The sequence below is a fragment of the Felis catus genome, chromosome X (genome assembly GCF_018350175.1).
Source record: "Felis catus isolate Fca126 chromosome X, F.catus_Fca126_mat1.0, whole genome shotgun sequence".
Classification (NCBI taxonomy): domain Eukaryota; kingdom Metazoa; phylum Chordata; class Mammalia; order Carnivora; family Felidae; genus Felis; species Felis catus.
In genome coordinates, this window is record NC_058386.1 from 97,149,362 (window position 1) to 97,162,180 (window position 12,819).

Here is a 12,819-nt window from a genome sequence, read left to right on the forward strand (position 1 = left end):
GAAGCAGGCCCGCCATACCTAGGCGGGGTTATAAATCTGTATCCCAAATCTCTTCCTCTCCCTCCTGCCTCCCTTACCAAACAAAACCTTCCTGCAGTGGCTTCTTTTTGTTTTTTTTGTTTTGTTTTGTTTTGTTTTTTTAATGTTTATTTATTTTTGAGAGAGAAACAGAGACCGAGAACACGGGGGGGGGGGGGGGGGTAGGAAACAGAATCTGAAAGCAGGCTCCAGGCTCCTTGCTGTCAACACACAGCCAGATGCAGCTCAAGCTCATGAACGAGGGATCATGACCTGAGCTGAAGTCAGCCGCTCAACCGACTGAGCCACCCAGGCGCCCCCTTGTGGTGGCTTCTCCTTCCGGGGAGATGAACTGGATGCACTTTTCTCCTCTCCTCCCATCCCTCTCTGAAAGAGCCTGTCAAGAGGATGAAGAGACAAGCGACTGGCTGGGAGAACATATTTACAAACCACATATCCAACACAGGACAAGTATCTAGAACACACGAAGAACCCTCAAGCCCAACTGCAGGAAAACACACAGCCCAATTAGGAAACGGTCAAATAACATGAACAGACATTTCAGCAAAGAGGATGTACAGATGGCCACTAAGAACTTTGAAAACACGGTCAGCGTACAGATCTTTCCCCTCTTTGGTGAGGTTTATTCCTAGGTACCTTATGGCTTTGGTTGCAGTTGTAAAGGGGGTCGATTCCTGGATTTCTCTTTCTGCTGCCTCATTATTGGTGTGTAGAAATGCCGCCGATTTGTGTGCATTGATTTTATATCCTGTGACTTTGCTGAATTCATGGATCAGTTCTAGCAGCTTTCTGATGGAGGCTCTCGCGTCTCCCACGTGGAGTATCGTGTCGTCTGCGAACAGTGAAAGTTTGGCTTCGTCTTTGCCGATTGGTTTACCTTTTACTTCTTTTTGCGGTCTGCTGAGGCTAGCACTCCCGGGACTGTGCCGAACAACAGTGGTGAGAGTGGACATCCCTGCCATGTTCCTGTCCTGTCCTTAGGGGGAAACTCTGTTTTTCCCCATCGAGGATGACATTAGCTGTGGGTCTTTCATACACGGTCTTTACGGTGTTGAGGTGTGATCCTTCTATCCCTACTTTGCTGAGGGTTTTTATCAAGAAAGGGGGGCGCCTGGGTGGCTCAGTCGGTTAAGCGGCCGACTTCGGCTCAGGTCACGATCTCGCGGTCCGTGGGTTCGAGCCCCGCGTCGGGCTCTGGGCTGATGGCTCGGAGCCTGGAACCTGTTTCCGATTCTGTGTCTCCCTCTCTCTGATCCTCCCCCGTTCATGCTCTGTCTCTCTCTGTCTCAAAAATAAATAAACGTTAAAAAAAATTTTTTTTAAATAAAAAAAAAAGAAAGGATGCTGTATTTTGTCAAAGGCTTTTTCTGCACCCGTTGAGAGGATCGCATGGTTTTTCTCCTTTCTTTTACGAATGTGATGTATCACGCTGATTGATTCGCGAATATTTAACCAGCCAGGAGCCCAGGAGTAGTAAATCCCACTTGATCACGGTGAATAATTCTTGTAACGTACTGTTGAATTTGATTCGCTAGTATCTTGTCGAGAATTTTTGCATTCAGGTTCATCAGGGATATTGGCCCGTAGTTCTCCTTTGTAGCGAGGTCTTTGTCTGGCTTTGGAATCAAGGTAATGCCAGCAGTCATTTGCACTATTAGGTATTTATCCAAAGGATACAAAAATGCAGACTCAAAGGGCACATGATTTATATATATTATATATGTATTTGCATATATATAATGCAATATTACTTGGTGATCACAAAGAATGAAATCTTGCCCTTTGCAACAACGTAGATGGAATTAGAATGCATTATGCTAAGCAAAATAAGTCAAAGACAGAAACCATATGATTTCACTCAGACGTGGAATTTAAGAAACAAAACAGATGAACATAGGGGAAGGGAAGGAAAAATAAGATAGAGAGGGGGAGGCAAACCGTAAGAGACTCTTTGTTTTAATTTTTAAAAAATTTTTTATTAAGTTTCTTTATTTTGAGGGAGACAGTGAGCATGCAAATGGGGGAGGGGCAGAGAGAGAGAGAGAGAGAGAATCCCAAGCAGGCTCCGTGCTGAGCACGGAGCCCCATGCGGGGCTCGATCCCACGAACCTCAAGATCATGAACTGAGCTGAGACAAAGAGTCGGACACTTAACCGTCTGAGCCACCCAGGCACCTCCCATAACAGACTCTTAAATACAGAAAACAGAGTGTTGACGGAGAGAGGTGGATGGGGGGATGGGCTAAATGGGTGACGGGCATTAAGGAGGGCACTTGTTGGGATGAGCACTGGGTGTCATATGTAAAAGATGAATCACTGGGCTCTACTCCTGAAACCAAGACTACACTGTACGTTAACTAACTGGAATTTAAAGAAATAAACCGTAGACTCTTAAAGAAAATGTTCAATATCACCGGCCATTAGGAAAATGAAACCTAAAACCACAATACCTATCAGAAAGGTCAAAACAAACAACAAAATGGGGCACCTGGCTGGCTCAGTCCATAGAGCATGGGACTCTCGATCTTGGGGTCGTGAGTTTGAGCCCCACATTGGGGGTAGAATTTACTTTAAAAAAAATAGCCACAGCACCCAACATGCTGGTGAGGATTTAGAGAAACTGAATCACTCCTATGTTACTGGTGGGGTTGTAAAATGGCACAGCCACTCTGGAAAGCAGTTTGAACAGCTTCTTCAAAAGATAAACACGCAGCTACGGGACGATCCGGCAGTGACACTCTTGGGCATGTATCCCGGAGAAATAAAAACATACGTTCACACAAACACCGGTCAGCGAATGTTCGTAGCATCTCTATTCCTAAAAGCCAAAAGCCAGAATGGGCCCGGGTGTCCCCCAGCAGGTTAAGCCCCCAGTGATGCATCCATACCATGGAAAACCACTCAGCAACAACAAGGAAGCAAGTCGACACATGAAACAGCCCGGATGAACTTCCAGAGAACTCTGTCGAGTGAAAAAAGCCAAAAGGTGCGGACTCTATGATTTTACTCGGAGAACATTCTTGAAATGAAGAACAGATTAGCGATCGCCAAAGTTGAGGAGGTTTGAGGTGGCAAGGAAGTGGGTGTGGCTATAAAAAGAGCACAGAAGGGACCCCTGTGGCCACGGGAACGTTCTGTGCCTTGACGGTGCTGATGTCCACAGCCTGGGAGTGAACAGCATTCTATAGTTTTGCAAGATGCTACCGTTGGGAGAAGCAGGATCAAAGGTATATGGAATCTCTCTGTGCTATTTCGTACAACTGCGCATGAACCTAGGTCAAAATAAAAGGTTCAGCTGAAAAAGAAAAGACCTTTCTGGGGCGCCTGGGTGGTTCAGTCGGTTGAGTGTTGACTGTCGGGCTCGGCTCAGGTCGTGATCTCACAGCCCGTGAGTTCGAGCCCTACGCTGGGCTCCACGGCCCCCCTCTCTCTCTGTCCCTCCACCTCTTGAGCTCGTTCTCACAAAAATAAATAAACATTAAAAAAAAAAAAAGTCCTTTCTCTTCCTCTGTTTATCCCCTTCTCTTGGGCCCTGCTCTAATAATCCATGAGGAGATGCTAATGGGTAGTAAAGGGACCGATACTGTCCCCAGTTCCTACCTATCTCAACGGGGAGGTGGGGGGGGGGGGGGTCCTGGCAATCACAAAAGGTAACTCTTTACAGAAGAAATTGCCTTGAATTTAAAAATCAGGTTACCTTGGGGCCTGGTCTGAAAATGCTTTGTGACCTCAGGCAAATGGCTTGGCCTCTCTGAGATTCCATTTCATCACCTGTAAACAGATTTTTGAAGATTAAACGAAAAAAATGAAAACACGTGGTAAATTGTAAAGCAGCCCCCCAAACAAGGTCTTTTTCCTTGCCTTCCTCCTTTCCTGTCCTTATTACTTCCAGTTAGAGGAAGGGACTGTGTCCTAGGTCTCCTTGTATTCCCATGACTTAGCCCAAGTCCCTGCCCAGGAGGCGCTTAGGAAGTGCTTGTTAATGCTGATAATGGCAGAGTGTTTAAACCAGGGGTTAGCTCTAACGGAGGAAGAAGGAAGGTTCTGCCCCCAGCGGGACACAGGCCTTGGCTGTGTCTTTGGCTGAGACTCTGAAGAACACTTGTTCGCACCCCCTGGGAATAGCTCCCTGCCCTGGAAATCGTTGCACCAGAGACATCATGGGCCGGAGAGGCAGGGCCCATGGGACAGACCAGCTGCCAGGTTGGGGGACCAGGGAGGACTGGAGAGAAGACAAGCTCGTCGCTCGGACCAAGAACTTCCCTACCCGTCACCACCTTCGCTCCCCACCACCCTCCTGAGGCAGGCGGGGGGGGGGGGGGGGCAGCCCCGTCCTCCATGGGCAAACCCTGAAGGGAGACAGGGCTGAGGCCTGCCCCAGGTTCGCCCGGCCCATGAGTCAGCGGCACGGCCGGGCCCAGACCCAGGAGCCGGAGATGTTCCACAGCAGGGATGGTGTCCAAATGGAAAAACTAAGCCACAGAAAACACAGCTCTTCCCTGCCCGGACCTGGAGCCTCTCCTGAGGGAATTGCGGCCAAGGTCGCCGGGCCTTTCCACCCAACTTCCTTTCTGAAGGAGCTGCTGTCCCAGCGGGCCGGGCAGGGTGCTGCCCTGGGAGACGGCTTCCCTCCCTTTCGGCCTTGAGCTTTCAGTGACCTATTTAAAGACAGAGCAACCAGTTTGGGGTTTGGGTCTCCCCGGGTGCCTCTCCCACGCGGCTCCCCGGGGCCTTCCTAGGCTCCTCTTCCACCTTATCCTCGGTGGTGACAGCTGAGGGTGGGGTCGGGCGGGCACTGTTCTTCTTACCTGTCCCTGAGAGCCCAGAGTGTCCTTGGAAACTCACTCAGAGGCTGAGGAGAACAAGTCAGGGCCTTTCCAGAACCCAGGCTGAGGAGGGGATGGCAGTCCTACGCGGCCCCACCCTGTCCCCCCAGGCTGGATGCTTTCCCCCAAGGGCCCCTTCTCCCCACTGCCCCCCCCCACCCGGTCTCTGAGAAGACAAGCTGCTTGGAGTCTTCATTTGCAGGAAAGCAGAGAGCGCTCTGGCCTGGGGAAGGTTCGAATGGGGGCGCGGGGGGGGGGGGGCGGTGAGGACTTTGCAGCCAGCCCTTACTGAATAGCCCCCCTGTGCCTGGCCCCACGCTGTGTCCCCGGGGCCACTGCTCCCGCCCTCGGGTTGCCAGTCAGTCTGGGATGAGGGGCCAGAGGGCCCGGGCAAGGTGCAAGGCAGGCAGGACGTTTGAGGACGAGGACACAGGCTCAGGCCAGCCAGTCGGCTTCCAGGCGACTGGCGGAACCTTTGGCGACTCGCCTAACCATTCGTTTGCTCATTCCTTCGTTCACTCGCTGCCCATTCCTTCACTTCATGAATATTTATCAGGTGCCTGTTCTGTGCCGGGCGACCCGGCAGGCTCTGAGCCTTCTGGAGCTTCCGGCCTAAGTGGGAGGAGGGGGACAGGGGGACCGGAGGGGGCTCCCTCAGATAGGGTGGTTAAAAGAGGCCTCTCATGGCCACGAGGCCGCACCCTCCTTCTTAAAGACCCACAGATGCTTTCCAGTTAGTGCTGCCAAACCTGAAACCTAAGTGTCCCGAAGAAACTGCCAACATTCTGCAGACATGTAAGCCTCAAAAATGGGTCCCTAGCACCTCATAAAAACCTTCTCCCTTCGCAGGGCCTCTCACCCGTGAAGGAAGCTTTGAAGAGGGAACCGAGGAGCCTGAGAGCTCGCACTGAGGCCTCCTGAACACCCAGCTGTAGAGCAGGCAATCCCTCCCCCCCCCCACCCCCTCCACGGGGTTCCAGAAGTTCCTCCCTGTCTTTTAAAGCGACAGTCAGTAACTTAGGCCCAGTTGGTTCTCCCTCCCTTCGTTCGCGGGCTGCACAGGAATCTGTGGCGCGGCCGCAAAGAGCTGCTGCGGCTTCTCCGGCAGCTGGAGACCCGACGGCCAACTAGACGGCCATGGGCTCTTGGGGGAGCTCACAGTCCGATCAGCGGAAGCGACAGAGATGCATTCATTTCACGCCTAACTAATCAACTACAGTTACGCTCAATGCTTTGAAGGAGACTGATGGGAAGGCCCTCACTCAAGGCAGGGGTCAGGGAAGGCTTTCCTGAAAAGGTGAAACCCAAAGGGTGAGCAGGATTTGGCTGGGCTGAGAGGCGGGAAGGGAGGAAGCGTTGTCTTATGGGGGACGCGACAAGTGAAGGCTGGGGCGGCGGCACGCAGGGCGGTGCTTTCCGCAAACACAAAGCAAGTAAGCAAAGTAAGCAAAGTAAGGAGAATGAGACTCAACGTGCATTCTGGGAGATAGGCAAGGAGGGGCCAGACAGGCGGGGCCTCACAGGCCGTGAGAAGCATTCGCTTGCAGCCTTAGAACTTTGAGGAGCCACGGAAGGGCTCCTGACAGGGGACAGACAGAATCAGGTTTGCATTGGCTTTGGCGGGGGGTGGGGGGGAGCAGCCGAGAGTGGATGTGGGGAGACACTTGGAAACCTGCTTACAGTCATTCGGGTGGGAAGCAAAGTCGGAAGCCTCGATCCACACGGTGTGGGGAAGATGGAAGGCAGCCCAAGAGTCTAGACGCTTGGGGGAAGTGCAACCCCCAGGCCATTTTGGTGGGTCGGCCATGGGGCTTCAGGGAAGGGAGGATCCGTTCCCATTATCTTTCCCATTATCTAGAGTGGCAGGTGAGAACTCGTAAGAGAACACCTCCAGAATCAAGGGCCTGAGGGAATTCTTAAACTAGATACCAAAGCACCACCCATAAATGAAAGAGGAAATCAAACGACGAATGCACTCAATGACTTGGATGGCCATCAAGGGCATTATGCTGCGGGGGAAAAGCCAACCTCTAAAGGCCACATTCTGTATGATTCCATTTATGTAACATTCTCGAAGTGACAAAATTATAGAGACTGGGAACAGATTAGTAGTTTCCAGGGGTGAAGGATGGAGGGCGGGGGACTATACAAGGGTAGCTCGGGGGATAGGTCGCGGTGGTGGTTACACATGTGGTAAAATGACACAGAACTACACACACACATACACACACACACACACATTGTACCAGCGCCGGTTTCCTGGTTTTGACATCGTGCTGTAGTAATAGGAGATTTAGCCACTGGGGCAAACTAAGCAAAGAATACACAAGAACTCCCTGTGCTATCTCCACAGCTTCCTGTGACTCTGTCCTTCAAAAAATTTTTACAGTTGGCGAAGAAAGAGACAAGACATGGCTTGTAGAAAGTAGCGGATGAAACGTAGCTACTGTTAAAACCAGAGGTTGCCCCCTGTTTTCAAGGACCCTCTAAGTCAGCCCTGTGGCAGGGAAATAAAAAGGCATGAGGCTGTGGTGACATTCTGAGCTGGGGGGACTTAGGCTGTGTTAAATAGAGGGGGCAGAAGGAGGACAGAGAGGTGAAAGGAATCCATAAGGGCTTTTTTTATTGGTTTTAAATTTTTTATCGTTTTTCATTGTTTTTAATGTTTATTTTTTTAATTTCTTAATGTTTATTTTTTTTTTAATTTTCTTAACGTTTAGAGACGGAGCATGAGTGGTGGAGGGGAAGAGAGGGAGACACCGAATCGGAAGCAGGCTCCAGGCTCCGAGCTGTCAGCACAGAGCCCGACGCGGGGCTCGAACGCACGGACCGCGAGATCGTGACCTGAGCCGAAGTCGGACGCTTAACCGACTGAGCCACCCAGGCACCCCTTATTTATTTGGAGAGAGAGAGAGAGAGAGAGAGAGAGAGAGAGAGATCACGCACATGTACGTGCACGCACAGGAGGGACAGAGAAAGAGGGAGAGAGAATCCCAAGCAGGCTCCGCGCTGTCAGCAAAGAAGCTGACTCAGGGTTCAAACTCATTAACTGGACCATGAGATCATGACCTGAGCCGAAATCAAGAGGTGGAGGCTCAACCAACCGAGCCACCTGGGTGCCCCTAAGGGCTTTTTTTTTTTTTAAATCAAAAGTACAAATTAGGCAAATTACAAGGTGAGATTACAGAAGGGGTCCCCTTAAAAGTCCTTGAAACACCAGCCTGCATTTATGAATTTGTTTACAGAATAGTAACTTTTTAACGAAAGTCTTAGGAGCAAAGATCAGGGACATCTTAGCCGGAAAGCTTGGAACTCCCACTGGCAGCTTGTCAGTGGCAATGACCGTGTCCTACTAGGACCATGTTACTTTCATAACTCTTTCTGACCAATACTCACTTTTCTCGCGTGTGTAGAGTAGGCTGGGATTCGGAGGGCACTGCGGTGAATCTACCCCATCCAGTTCTTTCCTATCCACTGATTGGTACTTATTTCGCCCTTAGGGATTTATTCCTTCGGCTTAAACCAGACTCCCTGTTACAACCTCAATCTTAGCTAAGAGTAGATTTTCAATGAGGGGAGACCACGCCAGCTCTTGGCTAAGGGAAGAAGGGAACAGAGGATATGGGTAAGGAGGGAGAGAAGACTTCTTTTAGTGGCTTTTGTGGACGACTCATCTTGTCATGGTACATTCCTCACCCTTCTTATTCATTGCTGAGTGCTCAATTGAGCACAGCAGAGCAAGCAGATTGATGATGATGATGATGGGGATGATGGGGATGATGATGGGAACTACCACGTTTTAGGCATCCACTAGGTGCCAACAACCGTGCCATTTTCTCTCACTTTCACAACAAATCTCACAAAGAGGACACTATTGTTAGCACCTCTTTAAAGGTGTAGAAACAGTTGAGCAACCGACTCTTGATTTCAGCTCAGGTCATGATTCCAGGGTCATAGGTTCAAGCTCCGCGTCGGGCTCTGAGCTGAGCATGGAGCCTGCTTTAGATTCTCTCTCTCTCTCTCTCTCTCTCTCTCTCTCTCTCTTTCCTTTTGCCCCTCCCCACTCTCTAAAACAAAAAAAATTAAAACAAAGGTATAGAAACAGCTTCAGAGAAACCAAGAAGCATGGTATAACCAGGTTAGGAGCCAAAGTCTTGTCTGGCCCCAAAGGACTGCTTTGAAAGAAACCATAATAGGGACGACCTCATCCAATGGAGGGGTCAGGGAAGGCTTTCCAGAGGAAATGTCCACGGGACTGTTCTCCGGACACTCCCTCCATCCTCGACAGTAAACCAGCGTATGCTCACACAGAGCTCCCCTTTTCAGTCTGTAAGATGGCGATCAGCTAATGAGCCAGGGGATGCTGGGGCCCCCTACGCGGTCACAAGTTCGGTTTCGCGCCTCCTGTTCCATCAACCTGGACATCCCCCAATCCTCAACCAGAAACCGAGGTGGCCCAAAATCTGAATGGTATAATTTCAGGATGCCTGCCCCTCCCCTCATTTGCTAAGCCACAACTTCCATCCTTTTCGTTTACGACCTCCTTTCTACTGTGTGGGGTGGGGACAAGCTAGGTCCCCTCAGCTGCCAAAATGCAATCCGCCCCCCACCCCTGCCCCGGGAAAGAACCCATACTGTGGCGTTCTCAAGTAGGAAAATCTTCTAACGCACGTGGAGATCCAGATAGGTGGGCAGATCGGAAGGGAGAAGGACCATGAAAACCAATAAATGTGGGACGCCTGGGTGGCTCAGTCAGTTGAGGGTCCAACTTCAGCTCAGGTCATGATCTCGCAGTTTATGAGTTCAAGCCCCACCCTGGGTTCACTGCTGTCAGCATGGAGCCCGCTTTGGATCCTCTGTCCCCCTCTCTCTCTCTGCCCCTCCCCTGCTCATGCTCTCTCTGTCTCAAAAATAAATAGACATTAAAAAAAAAATGAAAACCAACAAATGAAAGCCAGGGCACTGATGAAATGACTGGGGCAAAGAACACTAGGTTAATAGTAGTCGAGTCTGGTATGGGAATACGGATATACATACATGTATGTGTCTATAACATATTCATAGAATATATATAATAGAATACAATAGAATATACTGAGAAAGAGAAAAGCATCCCCTGCCAGGATGGCTTTGGCGTGGCGAGCCACTGGCCTTGCGCGCACAGCTAGGCCTTGGTGTTCTCCTGTTGAACATAAACAATTTCACAAACAGCAACATCAGACAAGGCCACTCTGTGACAGTAATGGCCCAAGGCAAAAACAAGACCGCTCCTTAATCATGTCCGAGCCCGGACAAAACACGAACGTTGTCTAAACCACAGAAATGACCAAACACCCCCTTCTCTTGGCTTCCTGCGTGGCTGCTGCTGCTTTACCAAGTACAATTTTAGCCTCGCTCGGGTCTGCCTTCCTTCGAGATAAGATTTATTGGAGTCTCCCATCATAGAAGTGGCCTTGCTTCCTAATAGTATCCAATCTAGAGCAAGCCCCGCCTTCCTGAAACCCTCCCCAAATCACAGAACGCGAGCCCAAATCCTAGAAGAACCTTCTAACACCCTCTTCTTGAGCTGGCCATGGTTCCCCCACTGCTGGAAAATATCGAGTGTGGTGCGTGTGCGTGTGCTAGTTGGAATTACATGAATGGAGATGTAAATGTATCTTACACACATATACTTTTTTCCTACACGATTTGGTCTCAGTTTCAAAGTCTTCACTTCACATGAAAACGGAACCTTGGCTGGACGTCTGAACAGCGGAGCAAAATCTCATTAATGGCAAGAACCATAATCCACTCTACACGAGGAGGAGGAGAGGCGGCTGAAGTTTACCCTTGTCGTAACTATAAAAAAAAGGAGTCGGCTATGGAAATTAACCATCTGAATAAAAATGGCTTCATCTAGTTCAGAAGCAGCATCCTTTGCATGCTGATTACCCTACCTGATCTATTCATTCATAAAAATCAAGGGGGAGTAGGTACCTAGCAGGCTCAGCCGGTAGAGCGGGTGACTCTTGATCTCGGAGTCGCGAGTTCGAGCCCCGCGATGGGTGTGAAGAGTACTTTCACAAAATCAAAAAGAAAAAGAAAAGGAAATTATTTTTAAAAAAAAAAGTCAAGGGAACCTCTACTTAGTGTCGTCCCGTTAGGCACTATTTGGGGTTTCTGTTTTACTTGGAAGTCACTTATTTGTAAACAGTCTGCGAATGGGACTATGCTAGAGGGCCTTTACCTACTAACCATTCCAAAACTGTGAGACCGGCTACCCACTGCATACCTTCAGCGTTATCCCATTCATTCATGGGGCCAAGGCACATGAGTCCATACCGTTATCTAGGCCATTTTGCCAGACAAGATCTCTTCCACATCCGGGGCAGTTCTGAGCCACCTGTCTCACGCGTCTCTGATCCAGGCTTTCTCAACTTCACATTATTGACACTGGGGCTAGATCCCTGGGGGCAGAGGGAGACTCTCCTGTGCACTAGAAGATGTTTACCAGTATCCCTGCCCTCTACCCATGAGCGGCCAGTAGCACACCTCCCCGCACCCCCGTGAAACGGTCAAAATTGTCTCCAGACTTTGGCAGAGGTCCCTGGGCGGTAAAATCCTCCCGTTGAGAATCACTGTGCTAAGCCTGCAGTTTCGCTAAATGGCTTACACCTGTCATCCCTTTAGCCTCACCTCCCCCCTCACTTAAAATAGATAGTAGACCGTCATCCGGGGTCTTGCCCTTGGCCTACTGCTGCCTCCACACGGATGAAAGGACCACACGAAAGTAAGGCGCAGCTGGGGGAATGAGGCTCAGAACAAAATCCCACTCGGCCTTCTGCTATGGAGGAGGGGTTCCAGATGTCTGCCACTAGCCACTTGGCCTTGGAGGAATTTCCAGAGGTGTCCATTGCTTGCTTGATGCCCTTTGCCCTACAGTTGTTTGAGGGACACTTGCCTTGCCGCTAAGTGCTAAGTGCTGGGCACCTATTTACTCTGTGTCGGCCGTGCCTGAAAGACACGGGTAAGGTAGACAAGTAACAGACAATCCCAGTGCAGTTTGGCCAGGGGTCTCAGAGAGGAAAGCCCAAGGAGACTGTGGGATCCCCAAGAAGGGCACCGGGACCAGCCTGGGAGGTCAGGGATGGGGTCCCAGAGAAGGTGATATTTGAGCTAAGTTGTGAAAAAAGAGAATCTGCAAGCCAAAGGCTAGGCTGGGCTAGGCTAAGGCCAGAGAGGGCTCTGGAACAGGTGGATGGGGTTGCACGGTCTGTGTTTGGAAGATGGTGGTTAACCTATGTCGTTGACTGTTTCCCCAGCTTTAAAAGGCAAGAGAGAGGGGTGCCTGGGTGGCTCAGTCGGTTAAGCAGCCGACTTCGGCGCAGGTCACGATTCTCAAGGTTCATGGGTTCCGGCTCCGCGTCAGACTCTGTGCTGACAGCTCGGAGCCTGGAGTCTGCCTCGGATTCTGTGTTTCCCTCTCCCTGCCCCTCGCCCACTCATGCTCTGACTCTCTGTCTCTCAAAAATAAATAAATGTTAAAAAAAATTTAAACAAAAAAAGGAAGAGAGAAACAATGAGGGCAGAGTGGTAAGCAGGGACCTGCTAATGAAGGGCCTTGCATGCCAAGCTAAGAAAGGCAATCTTTATCCTGAAGGGTTGTAGATCTTGAAGCATCCCCAGAAACCCTGGGGAGCAGGGAAGGGTGTTCAAATTCAGGTTTCCCACTTCTGTTCCCAGAGACGCTGATTCGCTTGGCCTCAACCTGAGGCCCAGGCATCTATATTTTCTTCTTTAAACTGTTAATATGATGGATTACATTGATGGATTTTTCAAATATAGAATCTTCCTGACATCAAATTATTGGATAACCCCACTTGGTTGTGGTATATTATTCTTTATATGTTACTGAATTCTATTTTCCAATACATCGTTGAGGATTTTTGAACCTATATTCATGGGGGTATGGCCTG

General features: G+C 50.0%; 2 long non-coding RNA genes across 2 annotated transcripts; one reads left to right on the forward strand and one right to left on the reverse strand.

Moving 5' to 3' along the window:
- Nucleotides 1–203: 203 nt before the first annotated feature.
- Nucleotides 204–5,794, reverse strand: LOC123383455. Its single transcript, XR_006593198.1, has 3 exons — nt 5,724–5,794; nt 3,736–3,809; nt 204–415 (listed from the first exon to the last, which is right to left on the reverse strand). It is a non-coding gene; the product is annotated as an uncharacterized LOC123383455 (long non-coding RNA).
- Nucleotides 5,795–6,255: 461 nt separating this feature from the next.
- Nucleotides 6,256–10,762, forward strand: LOC123383518. Its single transcript, XR_006593359.1, has 2 exons — nt 6,256–6,467; nt 10,563–10,762. It is a non-coding gene; the product is annotated as an uncharacterized LOC123383518 (long non-coding RNA).
- Nucleotides 10,763–12,819: the final 2,057 nt, after the last annotated feature.